The 22,467-nt window shown below is 35.7% G+C and overlaps 1 long non-coding RNA gene across 3 annotated transcripts in view; it reads right to left on the bottom strand.

Annotated features, from left to right (window-relative positions):
* The window catches only part of LOC131381580 (uncharacterized), a 119,713-nt gene that overhangs the window by 84,213 nt on the left and 13,033 nt on the right, over positions 1–22,467 (bottom strand). For 2 of the 3 annotated variants that reach the window (XR_009210414.1, XR_009210415.1), the window contains exon 2: positions 2,960–3,098. This is a non-coding gene — a long non-coding RNA (uncharacterized LOC131381580). Of the gene's footprint in view, positions 1–2,959; positions 3,099–11,141; positions 11,217–22,467 lie in introns of those variants that run through there. The other variant, XR_009210416.1, reaches the window with a different exon arrangement.

Genomic DNA, 22,467 nt, shown 5'->3' with positions numbered 1-22,467 from the left:
AAAGACATATGCACATGTATGTTTATTGCAGCACTGTTCATAATAGCAAAGACTTCGAACCAACCCAACTGCCCATCAATGATAGACTGGATAAAGAAAATATGGTACACATACACCATGGAATACTATGCAGTCATACAAAATAATGAGTTCATGTCCTTTGCAGGGACATGGATGAAGCTGGAAGCCATCATTCTCAGCAAACTAACACAGGAACAGAAAACAAAGCACTGCATGCTCTCACTCATAAGTAGGAGTTGAACAACGAGAACACATGGACACAGGGAAGGGAACATCACACACTGGGGCCTGTTGGGAGGTGGGGGGCTAGGGGAGGGATAGCATTAAGAGAAATACCTAATGTAGGTGATGGGTTGATGGGTGGAGCAAACCACCATGGCACATGCTTACCTATTTAACAAACCTGCACGTTCTGCACATGTATCCCAGAACTTAAAGTATAATTAAAAAAATAAATGCATGGAAAAATGGAAACGCAAATGACTTAAAATTAAATACTGGATGCAACTTTTTTTTTTGATACAGAGTCTCACTCTATCACCCAGCCTAGGGTGCAGTGACACGATTTCAACGACCTTTTTAGCATGATGGATCAACTTTTATGTTTCTCACTGCAGCCTCTATCACCTGGGCTCAATTGATCCTCCCACCTCAGTCTCCAGAGTAGCTGGGACTACAGGCTTGTGCCATCACACCTGGCTAATATTTTTGTATTTTTTGTAGAGATGTGGTTTTGCCATGTTGCCCAGGCTGGTCTCAAACTCCTGGACTCAAGCAAGCCTCCTGCCTTGGCCTCCCAAAATATTGGGATTACAGGTATGAGCCACTGCACCCAACCTAGATGCAACTATTATCACAAGCTTTTGGCAATTCCTATCCTGGGAAATCCTCAATGGCTGGTTTTACTATGAAGATTCCCCAGCCGAAAAGGATTTCCACATTGCATGACTTTCTGTTCCTTAAAATCTTTTTCAAATTTGTTTTTCATTCTACTTTGCAGGCTCCTTAAACCACTCTACCCCATGTTGTCACCGGAAAATAAAAATCCACATCACTTGTCACTTGATCGTACAGAGGAATGAAATTCAAGTCAGTTGTGTATATATACGAATTCATTAAGGTGGCCCATTAAATGAATAACTGTTCACTCTAGGTTTGAACCTTTTAACAGAATGGAAGAACTTACAGAGTTTTTGAAAATTTTGCTGTTTTTCCTTAAATATGTATCAATTTTCATTCTTCCTCTATGAACCTCTGTAAGTGACAAGGAACTATAATGAGTTTTTCTTTTTCTTTATTTTATTTTGTATTTTATTTTATTTTATTTTACTTTTTATTTTTGAGACAGGGTCTCACTCTGTCACCCAGGCTGGAGTGCAGTGGCACAACCATAGCTCACTGCAGCCTCAACCTCAAACTCTTGGGCTTAAGTAATTTTCCTACCTCAGCCTCCTAAGTAGCTGAGACTACAGGCATGTAACACTATGCCCAGCTAATTATTATTATTCTTTTTTTTTTGAGAGGTGAAGTCTCGCTATGTTGTGCAGGCTGGATTTGAACTCCTGAGCTCTTCCTCTGCCTTCTAAACTGCTGGGATTACAGGTGTGAGCCACAGTGCTTGGCTAGAACTACACAATTTTTTTAAAGCAGATATGAATTGTCTTAGAAAACAGGAGCAGCAAGAAAGCCAGAATTACATATAATTATATGAAATATTTTTGTTTTAAACAGATGTTTTCTCTGTCCTACAATAATTATTCAGTGATTTGAGAACTTTAAAGAAGTTATAGACAGAATGCTGTAATAGCTAAGTAGAATGGGCATCTAATTCTGCCAAACATGTCTACGGAACAGTACTACATTTATCTATAGATAATGCTAAAGCCACTGAAAGCTTCCAAGACACAAAATTATATTTTAGAATAACTCTAAAAGTTATGGATAAGCAGTTAGGAGGATGATGAATAAAACTAGATGCCATGTTGCCAGTTTGAAAGCTACATCTATAGCCTACTATAGGAGAATAAGGAAATGGTCCAAAGCAGTGAAAGAACTGCTAGAAAGTGGTTCCCATTTAAACACATATAATTATCAAGTTGAATTATTATGGTTCTTTTCTAATATTTCCTATCAAACAAACCATAGCAATATGGGGTGACGTCTTTGGAAGCATAAAGGTTGAGTGAACAACTTGTTATTTTTGCCACATCATTTTGCATTTTGTTATTTTGCCAATATCTTTTTTTTTGTTTTCCGATTAACACACTTGAATTTTGCTTTGAGGGAAGTGGTCTTCTCTCATTAGGTCCAGTCTAGTTAGGAGATCAATCAAGAGGATTTGCTTCCCTTCATGTTCTTCAATTTAGATCAATAAGATATGTTTTATCTGAAATTTGTGACAGAGCAAGAAGTAAACAAGAAAGTAAAAGAAGACTGAGAGGGTTTGGTCTGTTTTATCCCATCAGCAATACCTGATGAGTTCTTTGTTGTTGCTACCAGGATTCCAAAAGCTGCCCTGAGTTTTATTTTTTAAGGTTTTTCTGGTTTCTTTTTAAATAAGCTATCCTTGTATCTTCTTACATCCTCCAAGAAATTGTTTTTTTCCTACATTAGCTAGGGTGAGCTTCTGTTCCTTATAACAAAAGCAACTTAAATAATACAAAACTATCATAAAAAAAATGAATCAAGACATAACAGGATGAAAAACCAGGCCTCTTAACCAATCTAGAGGCTTTTCTACCATGTCATGCTACTTCTAAATATTGAACAAGAGAAAATATTTTTCAAACATGAGAAACATAATGTCTAATGGAAATGTGTTTTTCAACACTGTAATAATATAAAGAAGGATATAGTAGCAGGTTTAGATCCCATAAGATACTGGTAAAGAACAAATTCGATATTATACATGCTAGGACTTTATGTTAGTATGACCTACCTCAGCCAGTTATGAAAATTATATGAAAATCTTGAACAAATCTAATGCAGTTGTGGGAGTCTAGTAGTGATGGATCACATAGCAAGTTCTTGGACCTTATCATCAAAACAGTCTGGGAATTTCTGAGCTCTCACTGTTGCTGCAAAAAAAAAAAAAAAAAAAAAAAAATCCATTTTGTGGTTTGTGCATGAATTAAAGAATCTTCAGTCAAGACTTTAAATTGGAGATTTTGCAAATAATAAAAATCCTAGTTAGTAATGTAATATAGAAATGTAAAATCATCTTCCGGGTTCACTGAGTGTGCAAGAATAAAATTTAATGGAACCGGCAAGCTTCTTTCTGCTTGGTTTGTTTGCCCCCAAGTTTAAGTGATGATCAGACTCTTCAGACTGCACCTTGATCTCTCTGGCTTCTGGAAGTGAAAGAATTCTTTAATTTATTTTTGCTAAGCAGGAAGCATTGCTTCGTTCACAGTAAAAATCAAGCAGAAACGTGTAATACGGAAGCTATTCAGAATGAAGAAGGATGAATTCAAAGAGAAACAAATCAACAGACTGAAAAATCCTGAAAGCTGACACATATCAATGGTGAAAACATTGGTAGATTGCCAGAAAGTATTTTGGCAAAAGATATTCAAATTTAGAAGAGCTAACTTCAGAATGAGGAAAGGCAGTTAGCTAGAGAAAAAAGCGAAAACAAAAGTGAATAAAAAAATTGGAGTTGATTTTAAGATGAGACACTGATAGTCCTTTTGTTTTAATGACAAAAAAAAAAACAAAAAAAGTTAAAATCTTTTTATTTGCTGAAGAATTACTGAAAATGAAAATCCATTGTAACTAAGCAACAACACTATGATTTCTCTGATTTAATAGGCTGTCATATAATCAACAAGAGAAAATAAGAATATTGTAAATAAAGTGTAATTTTACTGACCCTGGCCAAACAGATCTGAAAAGTATAGGCCACATCCTCCCATTGATCCATTCTCCAAAGCTCCACTGATGGAGGTAAGACATTAACAGTCTTAGCTGAAAACTGATTATCTTCACAATTCAGGATGGCAGGACAGCAGATCAATATGTCTAGATGTGTTCTTTAAGTATGCAATTAATTTATTTAAGATATTTTTCATCAGTTGAGTTACAGAATAAATAATTTGACAAGGAGGTTTTGAATTAATTGTGAAACACATGTAACAGAAGATAGCACTAAAATGCAATGGAGTAATCTAAGAGGCCAAAAAAGAGAAGACAAATGAAGCTTCCTTGACCAAATAAAAAAACATTTGAATTCCTATATATTGATTTATTGTGCCCATAGATAACATTATTTTACTTTTTGCTTATCTGGATGACAATCTGTGCAGTAGAGGTGCAATGGTATCTTATAAATATGTCTTGTCAGTCTTCTAAATTTCCTTTGTGAAAAACATTACTTTTATGAGCTATGGAAAGTTACTTTAATAACTAAATGACACAGAAGATAATAGACAAATACCATATATTATAGATGCATTCAAAGTACAAGTAAAAGTTTGTATGATTAAATTAGAACATAAAATTAAATTCTACACCAGAGAAGATTAAAAAATGGTTAGCTTGAAAACCTGAATTGGCATGCATTTCTTTCTTTAGACATTCAGCCTTCTTGTGACTTATTTCTAAATTTATTGAAGCTTAGCTTCAACAGAAAATATTTTGAATTGCTGATCTTCTTCTTAGAGAATTCCTCTATTCCCCAGTAATCTCTAAGTTTGCTTTATCATAGACATGAATTTCAATGCAATATTTAATAACTGTCATCATCTGTATAGGCAGATGTCAACTATCAGGACAAAAATCGGATGACTAGAATTGACCATCCCTTCAACTTATATCTTCTTTTATGATATTAAATTTCTGTAAGATATTGATGACCTATGCATCAAATTTATCTGTTACATAAGAAAATCAGTTTATTAGGCAAGCAGGCTGAGAATGGGTTAGTTCCTCTGTAAGTTTTACTCTTGTCATAGTGTAGACAGTGACCTCTACTTAGAATACTATTATTTTAACATTTGGACCATTTTTGACATAGATGGAAAAGATGTGAAAAAAAGGAGCACAAGTTCCTAGACATAATCGAGCTTTTCCTGTTATAAATAAATTATTAACATGACTACATCACTTTAACAACTCAAAACTGTATAAAGAAATGTAAGCGACAGTAAGAATTAAAGAAACACAAACACCTCAACACTACCTTCATCTGTGAGCAATTAGGGTTTGGCTCAATCATGGCTTTATTGGTGAGGAGACTTCTGTTTAGGAATTTCTTCTGGTCCATAATCATTCAAAACTTTGGATTTACATGGGAAAGCCTTTAAATATAAGGCTGTACCAGAGAAAAGGTATTCATGTATATATCCTATATATGGGTATATATAGATATGGGAGAGATAGATATATATATATATGCCCTATGGATTCATGGGCATTGATTTTTTTGATTACGTATATATTTATTTTTTTGATTTTATATATATACACACACATACATATAATAAAAAGAAATATGTATGTGTAGTTGGCCTTCTGTAGCCATGGGTTCCACATCTGCAATTCAATCAACCATGGATGCAAAATATCTGGCTACAGAGGGTTGACTAAGGCACGTGAGATTCCACGAATTTTGGAATGTTTGAGGGTCTTAGAACCAATCCCCCACGGATTGCGAGGGACAAGGGATGACTGCATCAGCATTGTTGACTCGAAACAACTGTATTTATTTGTCAAATAAATACAGAGTGTATCAGATGTTTCTTTTGCATTTACTATTGTGTGATCCATTCCTTTCCAAAGTTATTAGATATCAGCACCTTCCCCCCTCTTCCTTCATTAATATTTTCTTCCCGTACACTAGTAATACAGTTACAGTCTCTTGTCACAATCTGCATTCCATCCTGGGATCTTCTGACCTCCTAGATGATTTTTAAAAATATTCACATATGTTAAGTTTCACTCTTGTACTATAAAGTTCTGAGTTCTATAAGTTTTTGGCAAACGTATAATGTCATGTACCCACCATTACAGTATCACACAAGATGATTTCATCCCCTAAAAAAAGTACCCTAATTTTTTTTTTTACCTATTTGACCCTCCTTCCCTTTGACTGAACCCCAGGTAACCACCAAACCTTTTACTGTCTTTATAGGATTGCCCTTTTTCAGAATGTCATATAATTGGAATCATAAAGTATGTACATTTTCAGCCTTCTTACAATTAGCAAACTGCATTTCAAGATGTTCCACATCTTTTCATGTCTTGAGAGCTCTTTTATTTTACTACTGAAGAATATTCCAATGTATTGATGTAACACAATTTGTTTATCCATCCACCTATTGAAGCGTATCTTGGTTGCTTCCAGTTTTTGGTAATTACGAATAGTTAGTTTAAACATTCATATGAATGTGTGTACATAAGTACATACATACTTGTGTGTATATAAGTATTCATATCATTTGAGTAAATACCCAGGAGTGCAATTACTGTATATAGTAAGACTATGTTTAACTTTGTTTAAAAAATTGAACATTTAAATTAAAATATATTACTTTGGGAGGCCGAGTCGGGCGGATCACGAAGTCAGGAGATCGAGACCATCCTTGCTAACACGGTGAAACCCCGTCTCTACTAAAAAATACAAAAAATTAGCCGGGCGAGGTGGCGGGTGCCTGTAGTCCCAGCTACGCGGGACGCTGAGGCAGGAGAATGGCGTGAACCCCGGCGGGGCGGAGCCCGCAGTGAGCCGAGATCGCGCCACTGCACTCCAGCCTGGGTGAAAGGGCGAGACTCCGTCTCAAAAAAAAAAATAAAATAAAATATATTAAATATTGAAAATATTTTTTAATACTACCAAAATGTCTTACAAAGTTCCTAGACTGTTTTGATTTCTCTTTTTTAAAAAATAACTTCAACTTTTATTTTAGATTCAGGAGGTACATGTACAGGTTTGTTATACAGGTGTACTGCATGACACTGAGTTTTGGGGTATGAATGATCTTATCACCCAAGTAGTAAGCTTAGTACCCAATAGGTAGTTTTTCAACCCTTGCCTCCCTCCATTCCTCCTCTTTCTGGTAGTCCCAGTGTCTATTGTTGCCAGCTTTATGTCCATGTGTACCCAGTGTTTAGCTTCCACTTGTAAATGAGAACATGTGGTATTTATTTTTTTTTTTCCTGCATTAATTTGCTTAGGATAATGGTCTCCAGCCTATCCATGTTGTTGCAAAGGAAATGCTTTCATTCCTTTTTCTGGCTGCATAATATGCCATGGTGTATATGTCCCACATTTTCTTTATCCAATCCACCATTGAATGGGCATCTAGGTTAATTCCGTGTCTTTGCTTTTGTAAATAGTGCTTCAGTGAATATACAACTGCATGTGTTTTTGGTAAAATAATTTATGTTCCTCTGGGTGTATACCCCGTAATGGGATTGCTGGGCTGAATGGTAGCTCTGTTTTAAGTTCTTTGAGAAATCTTCAAACTGCTTTCCACAGTAACTGAACTAGCTTGCATTCCCACCAACAGTGGGTATGTAGCGTTTCCTTTCCTCCATGGCCTAGCCAGCAACTGTTCTTGTTTTTGTTTGTTTTGCTTTGTTTTGTTTTTTACTTTAGAAAATGGCCATTGTGATGGGTGAGAGATGATATCTCATTGTGGTTTTGACTTGCTTTTCTCTGATGACTAGTGATGTTGAGCATTGTTTCATATGTTTTTTGGTCACTTGTACGTCTTGTTGAGAAATATCTGTCCTGTCCTTTGCTCACTTTTTAATGGGTTTGCTTTTAGCATGTTGAATTGATTAAAGTTCCTTATGGATTCTGGATATTAGACCTTTGTCATATGAGTAATTCGGAATATTTGCTCTCATTCTGTAGGCTGTCTGTCTACTCTGTTGATAGTTTGTTTTGCTGTGTAGAAGCCCTTTAGTTTAATTAGGTCCCACTAGTTAATTTTCATTTGTTGTTTCTGAGGACTTAGTCATGACTTCCTTGCCAAAGCTAATGTTTAGAATGGTATTTCTGCCAAGGCTAAATGTTTAGAATGGCATTTCATGGGTTTTCTTCTAGGATTCTTATGGTTTGAGGTCTTATATTTAAATCACAAATTCACCTTGAGTTAATTTTTGTATACAGTAAAAGACAGAGATCCAGTTTCACTCTTCTCCATGTGGCTACCCAGTTATGCTACCACCATCTACTGAATAGGGAGTCCTTTTCCCATGGTTTATCTTCATCAACTTTGTCAAACATCAGATAGTTGTAGGTATGCAGGTTTATTTCTGGATTTTCTATTCTGTTCCTAAATAGAAATAGGATATTTCTATTCTATCTATGTGCCTGTTTTTGTATCAGTACCATGCTGTGTTGGTTACTGTAGCCTTATAGCATAGGTTGAAGTCAGGTTAACAACGAGAATTAATTGTTGCTCTTCATTGTCATCAGAATTGTATTGTCAGTTTGGGGGATTTTAGTGAGTCTAATAGTTATAAAATGGTGTTGCATTGTTGTTTTAATTTGGAATTCCCTTATAAGAAATAATTATGCACATCTTTCATATGCTTATTTGTCATGTGTCTATATTCTCTGGTGAGGTGTCTAGATGGGTTATATGTTTTCTTACTGTTGAGCTTTAAGAGTTTTTTATGTTTTGGATACTAGTCCTTTAACTGACATGCAAGACAAAGGAAACCACATCATAAAGTTCACAAGGATAAAATTCACAAGGCAAAGAAGATCAGAAAATGGATCTGGCTAGGATATAGGGCTAGCAAACAGGGCTCCAAGAGAGAAAATGAAAATAGAGATTTTTTTTCATGTCAGTATATATGACACTTGTTTAAAATTAAAAATATAAAACTAATGGGGACAAAGGTTAAACTTTAAGTTTGAAAATCTTTCCCTTCAACCATGGATTGAATAATGAACATGAAATACACACCAAGGAACACTACAAAGCCGTAAAAAAAATGAAGTCATGTTCTTTGCAGCAACATAGGTGCAATTGAAGACCATTTTCCTAAGCAAACTAATGCAGGAACAGAAGACCAAATACCACATGTTCTCACTTATAAGTGAAAGCTAAGCATTGGGTATACATGGATATAAAGATGGTAACAACAGCCACTGGGGACTACTAGAGTGGGTGGGGAGGATGGCGAGCAAGGGTTGAAAAATTAACTGTTGGGTATCTGCTTATTACTTTAGTGACAGGACCATTTGTGTCCCAAACCTCAGCTTCACACAATATGCCCACGTAACAAACCTGCACATGTACCTTCTGAATCTAAAACAAAAGTTGAAGTTATTTTAAAAAAGAAAGAAAATCTTTCTAATCACTAATTCTACCATTTTGCTATTTTTGTCTAAATTCAAATTTGTTTAGGGGCTGTCATATAGGCACCAAAATTTATGTGGCACATGTAAACTTAGAAACTAACATATGTAAACATCATCTAAATCCATAAACCTTATTTCAAAATAAATTTACATAATATGTAAACAAACAAGTTTTCAATCAAAGTTTAATCAACTTATTATTAAATATTAATATAAAACTGACATTCCCTCTAATTTATGTAACTGCTGATCAAGAAAACCTCTAATTTACTTGTGGTTTCAAACCTCATTTGTCTTCTTCAAGTAACTGGAAAATATGCTATAGGCAAAAATTATTAAAGTCAACTTATGGAGTCTAATTTATTTCAACTTGAGAAAGGGCATTTTAAACCAATTAAGCCTAAAATTATGTAGGTTCTTTTTAAAATGTATGCTAACCTTTTTTAAGCTTTCAAATACACTTAAATACTCTGATCATATTATGTGGCCAAAACATGCTAACTTTTAAAATATTTAAATATGTCTAATTATTTTTTGATATAAGTATGCCCAGTTTTATGTCTTAGATATGACTGCCACTTGAGATAAGGTAACCACATAATTTACCATCCAAAGAAGCGCAGTTTTGTGAATAAAAGAAGACAATAGTGGCCAGGCATGGTGGCTCACGCCTGTAATCTCAGCACTTTGGGAGGCCGAGGTGGGTGGATCACAAGGTCAGGAGATCGAGACCATCCTGGCTAACACAGTGAAACCCCGTCTCTACTAAAAATCTAAAAATTAGCCGGCTGTGTTGGCAGGCGCCTGTAGTCACAGCTACTTGGGAGGCTGAGGCAGGAGAATGGCGTGAACCTGGGAGGCAGAGCTTGCAGTGAGCCGAGATGGTGCCCCTGTACTCCAGCCTGGGTGACAGAATGAGACTCTGTTTCAAAAAAAAAAAAAAAAGAAAACAATAGAAATAATAATAATAATAGTAATCACAAGATAATGGACATAAAGCAGTCTATCCTGGGCAAATCTGCACAAAGGGTTAAACCTAACCTTAATTCAAAAAAATAAAAGACAAACATTACCAAAAGTACACAAAAGGTTATGAAATACCCAGCTAATATAATAATATTTCTATTATGTATAGTAGATTCTTAATAATTCATTTACCAATGTAAAGATCTTCACATAGTTGAAAGAGACAACTTTATCTTACCCTGTTAATAAAGAGTTGGAAACTGAAAATAAGGCAGCCAATTTTTCTTATCTTATGGAACTATTTAAAAATATATTGAAAGTCTTCAAAAATTATCCTACTCCAAACTTATCCACCTAATAATTTCCCTGAAAAGCTACCATTAAAAATTAATTATTTAAGACCACATTTCTCAAAGTCTGCTCAAGGCATAACAGATTGTCAAATACTATTGGTTACAGCAGAATCTTAGGAAAATATCCTATTTTGGACTAAGACCTTCAGATACAGACAAGCAAAATCTGTTTTTCCTTTTATGGAAAGTAAAAGAGATGAATATACCTTAACCCCTTGCTTGTTGTTCATAAGAAAGGGCAAGACGAAGTACCTCTTTTTAGAAATAGATATGTATCTGCAAGAAGACAGGACAAAGAGCAATGTCTGAAAGTTTTCTGCTTAAACCTCCTCTTTTTAGAAATCCTGACTTTGTTTTTTATATTTTTATAAAATTTGAGAGATAGTTTCCCAAATAGATGAAGATCCGAAAAGATAAAGGAATACTGAGTTTTACAATAAGTGCACAATAACCTGGGGATAGAAAGGTGGGGAATATATTACCAGTTAACAGTAAACAGAGGAAGTAGCTGCAGTGGCAATTTGCCAAAAACTTGCTTAGCAAAGAGATTGCTGGGAAGATGTTTCTGTTAACTACTGCTGCATAATAACACCACCTCAAAGCTTAGTGGTTCAAAACAATTATTTTACTGCTGTTTATGTTTCCATGGTTTGACCGGGTTCAGTTGGGTGGTTCTGATCTGTGTGATGTCAGCAAGGTGGGGTACAATCACCTGGGGGTTTAGCAGGGCTGAAAGTTCAAGACGGCTCATTCGCATGGCTTCCAGCTGGTGCTGTCTATTGACAAGGGACTCAGCTAGGTTCATGGACCAGAGTGTTCTCCATGTGGCCTTTCCATACAGATTTGGCTTTTCCACAGCCTGGCTACCAGATTCTAAGGGGCAGGAAGTACAAGCTACCTGTTGTAGGTTGGATTCTCAAGAAGATTCTGCGAAGTTTTATGTACAAGATGTTTGTTAGGAATCACCACCCGAGGAAAAAAGCAGAGCAGGATTAGGCAGAGAGAGAAGTCAAACTGTGATGTGGCTGTTTAACATGCATGCTTGTCACACATCAGGACAAAATGTTCAGACCTTTATATGCTCCCTTTGTCCTGAGAGTATGATCTCAGGTAAGCCAGGTCTCTACAGCTGAGGTACATGTTGAAGGAGTTCAAGGCTTTTTGCCATCTTCATTCCTTACTGCTGCACAACAAGTTCTTTTCTAAGGAGGGGATCTGAGCAGCATATCTTGTATCTACCACACTACCAATCCTCTTAAATTCTGGGCCTGTGAGTCCCAAAACAGCAATTTCACCAGTTTCATAGCCATTTGACTGATCAGAGTTAGTCACAAGAGCAGCCCATAGTCTAGGAAAGGGGAGATAAACTCCATCACTTGATACTAGGACTAACATGCATGTACAAGAAGGGGAAGAATTTGGAGAGGCATTCCAGATTCCGCCCTCTGGCAGTAACAATTATCACACCAAGTACAATCACCACATCACAAGATCCCCACAAATTCCCATTCCATTATGTATCAGCTCATATCCAACACTCCTGTCATCTATTGACAGAGGTAGATGCAGATGGGGGAGACTTTTCACAGTCCTCAGGAGCAATTGTGAACTAAAAAAATGAAACAACACCAATAAAATCATTTTCTGACCTGCACAATATACAAGAGTGGAAAAGGGTCATGGCAGCCACAATAGAAACCTCCAATTTTAAACAGTGAAACAGGAGACCCATAGCAGTTACTAGTTCATAGTAATTCTGAGATCGAGAAAGACTTGTCACCATTTTCTTTGTTTCAAGGGACAGAAAATATTTCTTTATTAGGGTCAATTTCTGCTACCGAAGAGTGGTTCCCCATAGCTCTGCCTTCTGAGTCATCCTTCTCTTTCCATAAGAAATGGAATGTGTTTGCAGTGAAATCATGTTCTCATAGGAGATTAATAACACATGAGGTCTTATTTCAATTTGAACTACTTCTGTCTCTTTTACTCCAACTTGTTAAAATTTCTTTAAAATTTTTTAGTCTCCTGTCTATACTGTTATTTTAAAACAGACTTCTTTAGAACACACTCCTCTCTACCTTGGCCTTAGAATCAGGGTGCTATGGGGACAATACTTTTACATTCTTAAAAATCCCTTTTGGGATTAAGAGGCAGTCCATTAAGATTGTGAGAAACTCTGTTGTCTAGGTGAGAGGTCAAAGAAGGCAAGCCCTTAAGATTCTTTAAAAGCCCCATTATCTATATGAGAGAGTCTAAGGGATAATCCCTTTGTCTTTCTGAGGACTGTACAAAGAGACTTCCAATTATACCCTTAACTGATGTTCACTTTCGCTCTGAGGCTGTTCTGGTACCACTCTGAATCTGATCTTTGTCTCCAGGTTTTTATTTATTCTGAAAACTTTTTGTGGGCTGAAGGGGTTAGATAAAAGAATAATTTATGTTTCAACCTACAAATACTGGTTCAAATGTGTTTCTTCTAGATCAGAGGTGGGTAGACTTTGGCCCACAGGTAAAATGCAGACTGTCGCCTACTTTGGTCAACAAAGTTTTTTTAGAACACAGCCATACCCATTCATTTACACATTGTCTATATATTTTATGCTATAACTACAGACTTGAGTAGTTGCTAGAGACACCATACAGCTTGAAAAGCATAAAATATTTGCTATCTGGTCCAATACAGAAGATGTTTGCTGACCCACACTCCAGACACTGGTTGAAAATTGAACAGTTCCTTCTTTAGTTTATTTTACCCTATTAATGATCATACACAACTAAAAGAAACCAGTTGGCACTTTCAACATTCTGTGTAGAAATCTCATTAGCCAAATACGGAGGTTCATTAGATATATTTTCTACCTTTTATATTTCTGCAAGTTACAGCATTGTCAAACATTCTGCCACTCCACAATAGGGCAGAACAGAGTCACCTCTCCCCCAGGCTCCAATAACAATTTCCTTGCTATCTTACAGCTGCCATTAACTGTTTCTTTGAGGCTCCTTTGGCTGATAGCCACTGAGTGGTCACATATTTTAGGTTTTTGTTACAGCAGTACCCCACTTCTAGTTATCAATTTCTGTTATAGTTATCTATTGCTGCAAAAAATCCCCAAACTTAATGGCTTAATATAACAACTGGTTTATTGTCTATCATGACTTAAGGTTAACTTAGCTCAGATGGCATCTTCTATTCCACATGTCAGCTGGGGCTACAATCATCTGGAGTCTCAATTGACCTGAAATGCTTAATATGTATGCTTTAGTTATTAATTGCTGTACAATATGTTACTCCAGAACTTGGCAGCTTGAGAATACAAAAATTTATTATCTCACAGATTTTGTGGATCCAGAATCCAAGAGAAACTTAACTGGGTGGTTCTGTCTCAGGGTCTCTCCTGTGGTTGAGTCAAGCTATCAGCTAAATTTGCATTCATTTGAAGTAAGATAGACTCACTTCATGGTGGGCCTCAGTTCCTCACCAGATAGGCCTCTCCATAGGCTACCTGAGTGTCCTCAGAACATAACAGCTGGCTTCCCCCAGAGAGAGTGATCTCAGAGAGGGCCACCAAGATGGAAACCACAGCGCATTTTATAATGTAATCTTGGAAGTGACAATCATCACCTCTGTAGTACTCAAACAAACTAACACTGATACAGTGCGGAAGAGGACTACACAGGTATGTGAATACCAGGAAGCAGCCTTTATGGGATGCCATATTAGAAGGTGGCTACCAAAATTATCCACTCATGGGGTTGTCAGTGCTTAATATACCTAGAATGCCTCTGTTCTCATCTATGTGATTCCTCTGTCTGCCTTGGGCTTCTCACAGCATCCAGGAAGCAGCAAGTAGAATCAAAAATTTTGACTATCTCTAACCATTAAAAAGATGGTTTTTATAATCAGTCCTTTCCTTTTGGGTCTGGCCAATTACAAGTACAGAAGTCCTTCAGAATCCTGCAAATTCAACCCTATGTGGTTCAAAAACTGGGGATCACACAAGCCTGGTAGACTACTCAAACTTCCATTCCTAGCTGAGAAGAGTTTAGGACATACATATAATGCTCTTGGTATGAATGCCCTAGACATTTATGTTACTCAGATGGAGCAAACAGCTACGTTGTATACTTTTTCTTTATGATTAGCAGCCTGCTTTGGGTTCAGATTCACATTCTAACTTCCTGTTAGCAAATCCTACTCAGCCTTCCAGCTTGCCTAATCCTAACCTACTTCTCTTTTCTAGAAACATACCTATACCCATGGCTTTGACTTAGGTCTAATTTGAACTCAGATGGGTTTCTTTGACATTAAATTTGGCCATTTTTTAGATACCACTACTAGGGTGCTTTTATCGGTCACATTACTCTCCATGGATAGGATTGTTAACTCAGCTCCTACCTGATACTGTCATGCTTCAGATGCTGTGTTCACCCACCTTGGAGTCAGTCCTCAAACCCCTGTTTTATTCAGGCCTGACTTAACAGCCTGTCTTTAATGACCTACCTTTAAGGAAAGCACTGTACTAAATCCTGCTCATTAAAAAAAATGGAAAACTGTTAATTTAGGTTTATTTTAAAAAATGGAAAACTGTTAATTTAGGTGTGATGTTGGCAGGGACCTTTTTTTTTTTTTCACGACCCTTTGAAAAACCAGCGTTGTATGGAGGGTTACCTGTAATCTACAAAAGTTAACACCAAAAGCCAGCAGCATGGCATTTTGACATTTGGTGCTAACATCCTAAGCAAGGTTACATTTTTTTTCTATGTTCAAAACACTCTTCCCATGGATTTGTATGCCCCTGGCAGATTTTTTTCATCATGTAAAAAGCACTATGAAAGTGTTTTCAGAGTTTGGTATATGTTTGAACTTTCAGCTCTCAAAAAATCTATCTAATTGCTATCATTTTTTATCTCTTTCATTAAGCTAAATGTTTCATATCATCACTCAGAACCAACCCAATAATGATCTAGATTGCCAATACTGCCATTACTCATTCAAGAACACTCATTAGTCAGAAGCTATGGCGTATTTTTAATATATTATTTTCAATAGTAGTATCATATTTTAATACAGAATATGGTACTATTTCAGATGCAAGGTGTTTTATAAACATTAATCTTCAAATATACTGGTACTTCATAAACCTAAAAATGTAAATGGAGCTAATAAAACATTGCCCAACTTCTCACAAAAATCATCCAAATCAAAATTAGGATATCACTTATTTCATCTCTATCTGTGTCCCTGAACAACAAAATCAAACTTTTCTTAAGGAATTATATACTCCACAAAATATTATTCAACCTATTTTATGGGCTGCTCTTTGTCAGGATTATTATTGATGGATTCAAAAATAGTTTTATCCCTGAAATATGGAATACATGGAAAGGAATATATAAAACATGTAAGGACAAGTTACAGTGTATTAACATGAACACAGACATATCCATTACTTGGGTTAAGAAATAAAACACTGCCTGTTAAAAGCCCTCTACTTCTTGAGTACATTTCTCTGTCTTCTCCACTATACAGAGATAGTGGAGAAGAGAACATCACGATCCTGAATTTCATATTAATCATTTCTTAGGTTTTCTTTATATTTTTACAACCTATGCATGGATTCTTATAATTTCCATCAACTCTTCACACTTTGCATTTAACATGAATTGTACTATTCTGACTTGCTTCTTACATTCAATAATATACTTAGAGATTCGTCTTCGTTGATGCATTTGGCTATGTTTCATTAATTTTCTCTGCTCTACAACATTCTGTTGTATGAATATATTAGAGTTTATTCTTTTACAGTTTATGGATACTCCATTTTTTCTATTACCACAATGTTCTTGTAAACATCCTTCTACCTGCTTCCTTATACATATACTCAAATGGGCAAATGCCATCGATTGAAATTGCTGGGTAATAAACACAAAAATGTTTGACTTTACTTAGTAATGCTAGAGCAGTGGGAATGGGCTTGGACAACCTCCACAATCTTAGTGGTTAAAACATCAAAGGTTTATTTGTTGCTCATGTTATGTTTTCATCTTAGATAGGGGGTTGAGTAGGGAGAGTCTCTTTTTCACATCATCCTCCCTAAGAATATGCTGCCAGTCACCACAAAAAAAGGGGAAAAACCTCCTTAATCACTCACCAGCTCTTAAAGTCTCCAACTTGAAAAGTATACAGGTTACATAGTCACATTTAACTTTAAGGGGGTGGTAAACATTTTAGTGTAAGCCCAGAAAAGAAGAAGAAATATCTGTGAATAGCCTGTATGTCTACTATAAACTATTTTCTTTTATAAATTAATTTCAACTTTTATTATAGATTAAAGGGTACATGTACAGGTTTGCTATATGGGTAACTGCATGATGCTGAGTCTTGGGGTCCCAACCATTCTGTCACCCAGGCAGTAAACATAGTACATAACAGGTGGTCCTTCAGCCCACATCTGCTTCTGCTCCCTCCCTCCCTCTGCTGTCTTGTAGTCCCCAGTGTCTATTGCTTTCATCTTTATGTTCATGTACATTCAATGTTTAGCTCCCACTTACAAGTGAGAACATGTGGTATTTGGTTTTCTTTTCCTGCATTAATTTGCCTAGGATAATGGCCTTCAGCTCCATTTGTGTTGCAGCAAAGGACATGATTTCATTCCTGTTTATGGTGGCATAGTATTCCATGGTGTATATGTACCACATTTTCTTTCTCCAATCCATTGTTGATGGGCATCTGGGTTTATTCTATGTCTTTGCTATGGTGAACAGAGCTGCAATGAACATATGAGTATATGTGACTTTTTGATAGAATGAATTATTTTCCTTTGATTATATACCCATTAGATTGCTGGGTCGAATGGTAGTTCTATTTTATTAATAAGTTATTTGAGAAATCTCCAAAATGCTTTCCACAGTGACTGAACTAGTTTGCATTCCCTCCAACAGTGTATAAGCATTCCCTTTTCTCCTCAGCCTCATCAACATATTGTTTGTTGAATTTTTAATAATTTTTAATAATCTGGTGAGATGGTATCTCATTGTGGTTTTGATTTGCATTTATCTGATGATTAGTGATGTTCAGCATTTCTTCATATGTTTGTTGGATGCTTGTATGTCTCCTTCTGAGAAGTGTCTGTTTATGTCCTTTTCCCATTTTTAGTTGGATTTTTTGTTTTTTTGCTTATTGATTTTTTTAATTTTCTTGTAGATTCTGGATATTAGACATTCGTCAGATGCATAGCTTGGGCATATTTTCTCCCATTGTGTAGACTGTCTGTTTTACTCTGTTGGTAGTTTCTTTGGCTGTGCAGATGTTCTTTAGTTTAATTAGATCCCACTTGTCTATTTTTTGTTTTTGTTGCAATTGCTTTTGGGACTTAGCCATAAATTATGTGCCCAAGCCTATGTTCAGAAGAGTATTTTCCTAGATTTTCTTCTAGGATTTTTATAGTTTGTGCTCTTACTTTAAATCTTTGACTCATCTTGAGTTAATTTTCATATATGACAAGAGGTAGGGGTCCAGTCTCATTCTGCATATGGCTAAACAGTTATCCCAGCACCATTTATTAAATATAGAGTCCTTTCCCCATTGCTGATTTTTGTCGACTTTTTCAAAGATCAGATTATGGTAAGTGCACAGGTTTATTTCTGGGTTCTTTATTCTGTTCCCCTGGTTTATACATCTCTTTTTATACCAGTGCAATGATGTTTTGATTTACTGTAGCCTCATATATAGTTTGAAGTCAGGCAATGTGATGCATCTGGCTTTTTGTTTGTTTGTTTAGAATTGCTCTGGCTATTTGGGCCCTTTTTTGGTTCCAAATGAATTTTAGAATAGATTTTTTTTTAATTCCATGAAAAATGACATTGGTATTTTGATAAGGATAGTGTTGAATATGTAAATTTCTTTGGGCAATATAGCCATTTTGACTCTATTAATTATTCCAATCCATGAGCATGGGATATTTTTCCATTTATTTGTGTTGTCTTTGATTTCTTTCAACAGTGTTTTGTAGTTCTCCTTACAAAGATCATTCATCTCTTTCATCAGATGAATTCCTAGGTATTTCATTTTCTTTGTGGCTACTGTAAATGGGATTGTGTTCTTGATTTGGCTCTCAACTAGAACATTATTGGCATATAAAACTGCAACAGATTTTTGTACATTTTTTGTATCCTGAACCTTCACTTAATTTGTTTATCAGTTCCAGGAACCTTGTTGGCAGAGACTTTTGGGTTTTCTAATTCTAGAAACGTATCACTTAAAAAGAGAGATAGTTTGACCTCTACTTTTCCTATTTAGATGTCTTTTATTTCTTTCTATTGCCTGGTTGCTCTGGCTAAGACTTCCAGTTCTATGTTGAATAGGAGTGGTGAGAATGGGTATCTTTGTCTTGTCCCAGTTCTCAAGGGGAATGGTTCCAGCTTTTGCCCATTCAGTATAATGTTGGCTATGGGTTTGTCATAGTTGGCTCTTACTATTTTGAGCTATGTTCCTTCAATGCCTAATCTGTTGAGGGTTTTTGTCATGAAGGGATGTTGTATTTTATTAAAGGCTTTTTCTGTATCTACTGACATGATTGTATGGTTTTGGTTTTGGGTTCTGTTTATGTGGTATATCACATTGACTGATTTGTGAATGTGTTGAACCAACCTTGCATCCCAGAAATAAAGCCTACTTGATCCTAGTGAATTAGCTTTTTGATATGCTGCTAGACTCAGTTTGTTAGTATTCTGTTAAGGCTTTTTGCATCTATGTTATTCAGGGATATTGGCCTTATACACCCACCAAAGAAGATGAGAGTACCATTGCTTCATATCCTGACAAATCTGTTATTATCAGATATTTACATTGCTTTAATCTGATAGATATGAACTCTCTTACTATGGCTTAAATTTAATTTTCCTGATTAATAATGAGGTTGAGAATCTTTTCACATATTACATAGTAATTCCACTACATGAAAAATATTTTAAAATTTCATTCTGTTTTATCTACAAAAGTATAGCACCTGTCTGAAAATAATTGCTCATTCTATATGGACTATTAAACAACATACTAAAGGGTACTATAACTATTAGTTCAGCAAATATGGTGACTTGGGTACATTTAATCTGAAGATATTGAGAAACACTGACCTAAAAATACTAAAATAAGGGCTACACATGATATAGCTGGCTTCACTGTAAACTTTGCATATTTGATACTTCCTGAGTAGTTTGCATCTGTCTTAATTACAGTGAATGTATATCTGAAAGCTTCTGAATTCTTACATATTAAGGATGCAATTAATAGGTCATTAAAAAGTAGTAGGGATTCATTTAACAAATATTTTTCAGACATATATTCTGGCCATGTATTATGTTGAGAAATGAAATGAAATGATGACCTAGCCAGATACAAGCTCTGGTACCTTGGATTTTATAATCTAATAGTGGAAATACATTTAAATGTCTAGTATGTTTTCTGTGGAAGCACTCAATCTGTCTGAACTGTATTTACTGGCCAGACCAATGTTCATTTTTGATGACATTTTTATCAGAATTAAGATGCAAAAAAGAACCTTGTAAGATATCATAAGGTAAAATTTTGCACATCTGGTTGGGAACATCTCAATATTTTTCATGATCTCCAGCATCTCCACCAAATTCTCAAAATAAAATAAAACAGAATGATGAAACTCAGAAAATTAAATGTCTATGCCAAGTAGCCTATCCCAGAGGCTGGATAATATGTTTTATGAAATCAAATAAAAGATATTTTGGTGATTTCTGCATTTTTGGAGGCCCAGAACGATCAGCTGAGGCCAGGAGTTTGAAACCAGTCTGGGCACCACAGTGAGACACCATCTCTACCAAAACCAAAACCAAAACAAAAACAAAAAACAACAGCAAAAAAAAAAGAAAAATATATTAACCAAGTATGGTGGTATGCCTGTGGTCCCCACTACATGGGAAGCTGAAGTGGGAGGACCACTTGAGCCTAAGAATTCAAGGCTCCAGTAAGCCGTGACTGTGCCACTACTCCAGTCAGCCTGAGTGAAAGAGCAAAAACTTTTCTCTAAAAAATAAAAATAAAAAAGATATTTTGCAATTTTTAGGTAATGCAACTACAGAAAGCTTGAAATCTACTTTAAGGTAGAGATCTTTATTTCCTTGTCCTACAGCAGCTGCCATGGACAAAACATATTATTTTCTACCCTATCATTCACCTGAGACTTCATGGTGGAAAGATCACAAATATGGCTGAGGCATCAAGATAATTTCCTGCTTCAGTGGTTCCATATATCTCTTTCAGAATTAAATATATTTTAAGAAGGGAGGGAACAAACAGCAAAGTAATCTCTAGTTTAAGTAAACTGTTTATTAATCTTCTAAGTATTTTCATCTTTGGCTAGTTGGTAATTGAACAATAGTTTTTAAACTACTATGTGTGACTTCCTAGTACTTTGCAGAAGAGCCTCTGGGATTCTGCATACACTGGATTTAAATTTTTGAGTTTTGAGTAAAAATACTTTGATCATTTCAAAGTCATGTTAAGAGTGTATGTCATAAACATCATTTTAACATGTTAAAAGCAGGATGCAGTGGCTCACACCTGTAATCCAAGCACTTTGGGAGGGCCAGGCAAGAGGATCGCTTGAGGCTCGAAGTTTGAGACTAGCCTGGGCAACATAGTGAGATCCCATCTCTATAAAATTTAAAGAAAACTAGCTGGGTGTGGTAGCACACCTATAGTCCTAGCTAATTGGGAGGCTGAAGCTTCAATGAGCTATGATAATGATTGCACTCTAGCCTGGGGGCCAGGGCAAGACTCCATCTCTAAGGAAAAAAAAAAAGGATTTTATAACTTACTTTTATTGAAAAAGGGGTTCCACTTAAAGCCATAACACATCCGTCTAATTTAGCTTTATTTTCAGTGTTTGAATGTCTAAATAGCTTTCTTAGTGTTAAGGTGAAATATTTGAGGAATTTTAACTATTAATAATGGTGCTTATTAAATATTCCATTTAATTGGTATTCAATTTAAACGGAATACTTTTTTCTGTATTTTCTCTGTGAAGAATATATAACTCAATGCTTGTCCTTGTCTCTATTTGGACATTATGCCAATCAAGGGTTGACATTTACTCACTTCAGAAAGCTTAAAGATCTAAAAGCTAAAAAAACGTACAAATTGTGATAAACATGCTTTTAAAACAGGATGCTAAATTTGGGTGACAAGGAATCCAAAGCCTTTTTTATAAATCCAGAGGAAAATTTTATTTTCATTCCATATTAACAGTCCTAACAAATGGGATAAACATATTCACTGAAATTGCAGGTAGGCAACATAATGAGTGAAGTAGCCCATTGTAAGTGTGAGTGGTGGGAATCAGTTCAAGGGCCAGAGCCTATGCCCTGACTAAACAGAGAGCTGCTATTCAGCTTTGGCCAAGCACTGCTACATGTGAATGTGGAACCAGAGTTCCTAGATTATGTGATTTTTCATAAGGGCACTGAAAACAATATTTTTTAAACATAAAATCTACCTACGTTGAAATGTTAGCTCAAAATGGAGACAGTGCTGGTAAAATAAAACAAGGCAGCAAGCCTGTAACCTATCAACTGTATAAATCAAACTCCCTCAAAATTGCTTCTACCTCAAAATTGCCTTGGCAAAACAATTTGGATCAACAGAATGATACATTTTGGACTCTACATAATTGATTCTGGCTTGCAATTATTTCAAATAATTTCATTTTATATGTATCACAGGGACATATATTAATATTTGTCTGCATTGTGAAAGAATATATTCAATATCTAAAT

Source organism: Hylobates moloch, unplaced genomic scaffold, assembly GCF_009828535.3.
Source record: "Hylobates moloch isolate HMO894 unplaced genomic scaffold, HMol_V3 SCAFFOLD_16, whole genome shotgun sequence".
Taxonomy (NCBI): Eukaryota; Metazoa; Chordata; class Mammalia; order Primates; family Hylobatidae; genus Hylobates; species Hylobates moloch.
Note: the sequence above shows the minus strand (reverse complement) of the source record. Positions and strands in the feature narration are given on the sequence as shown.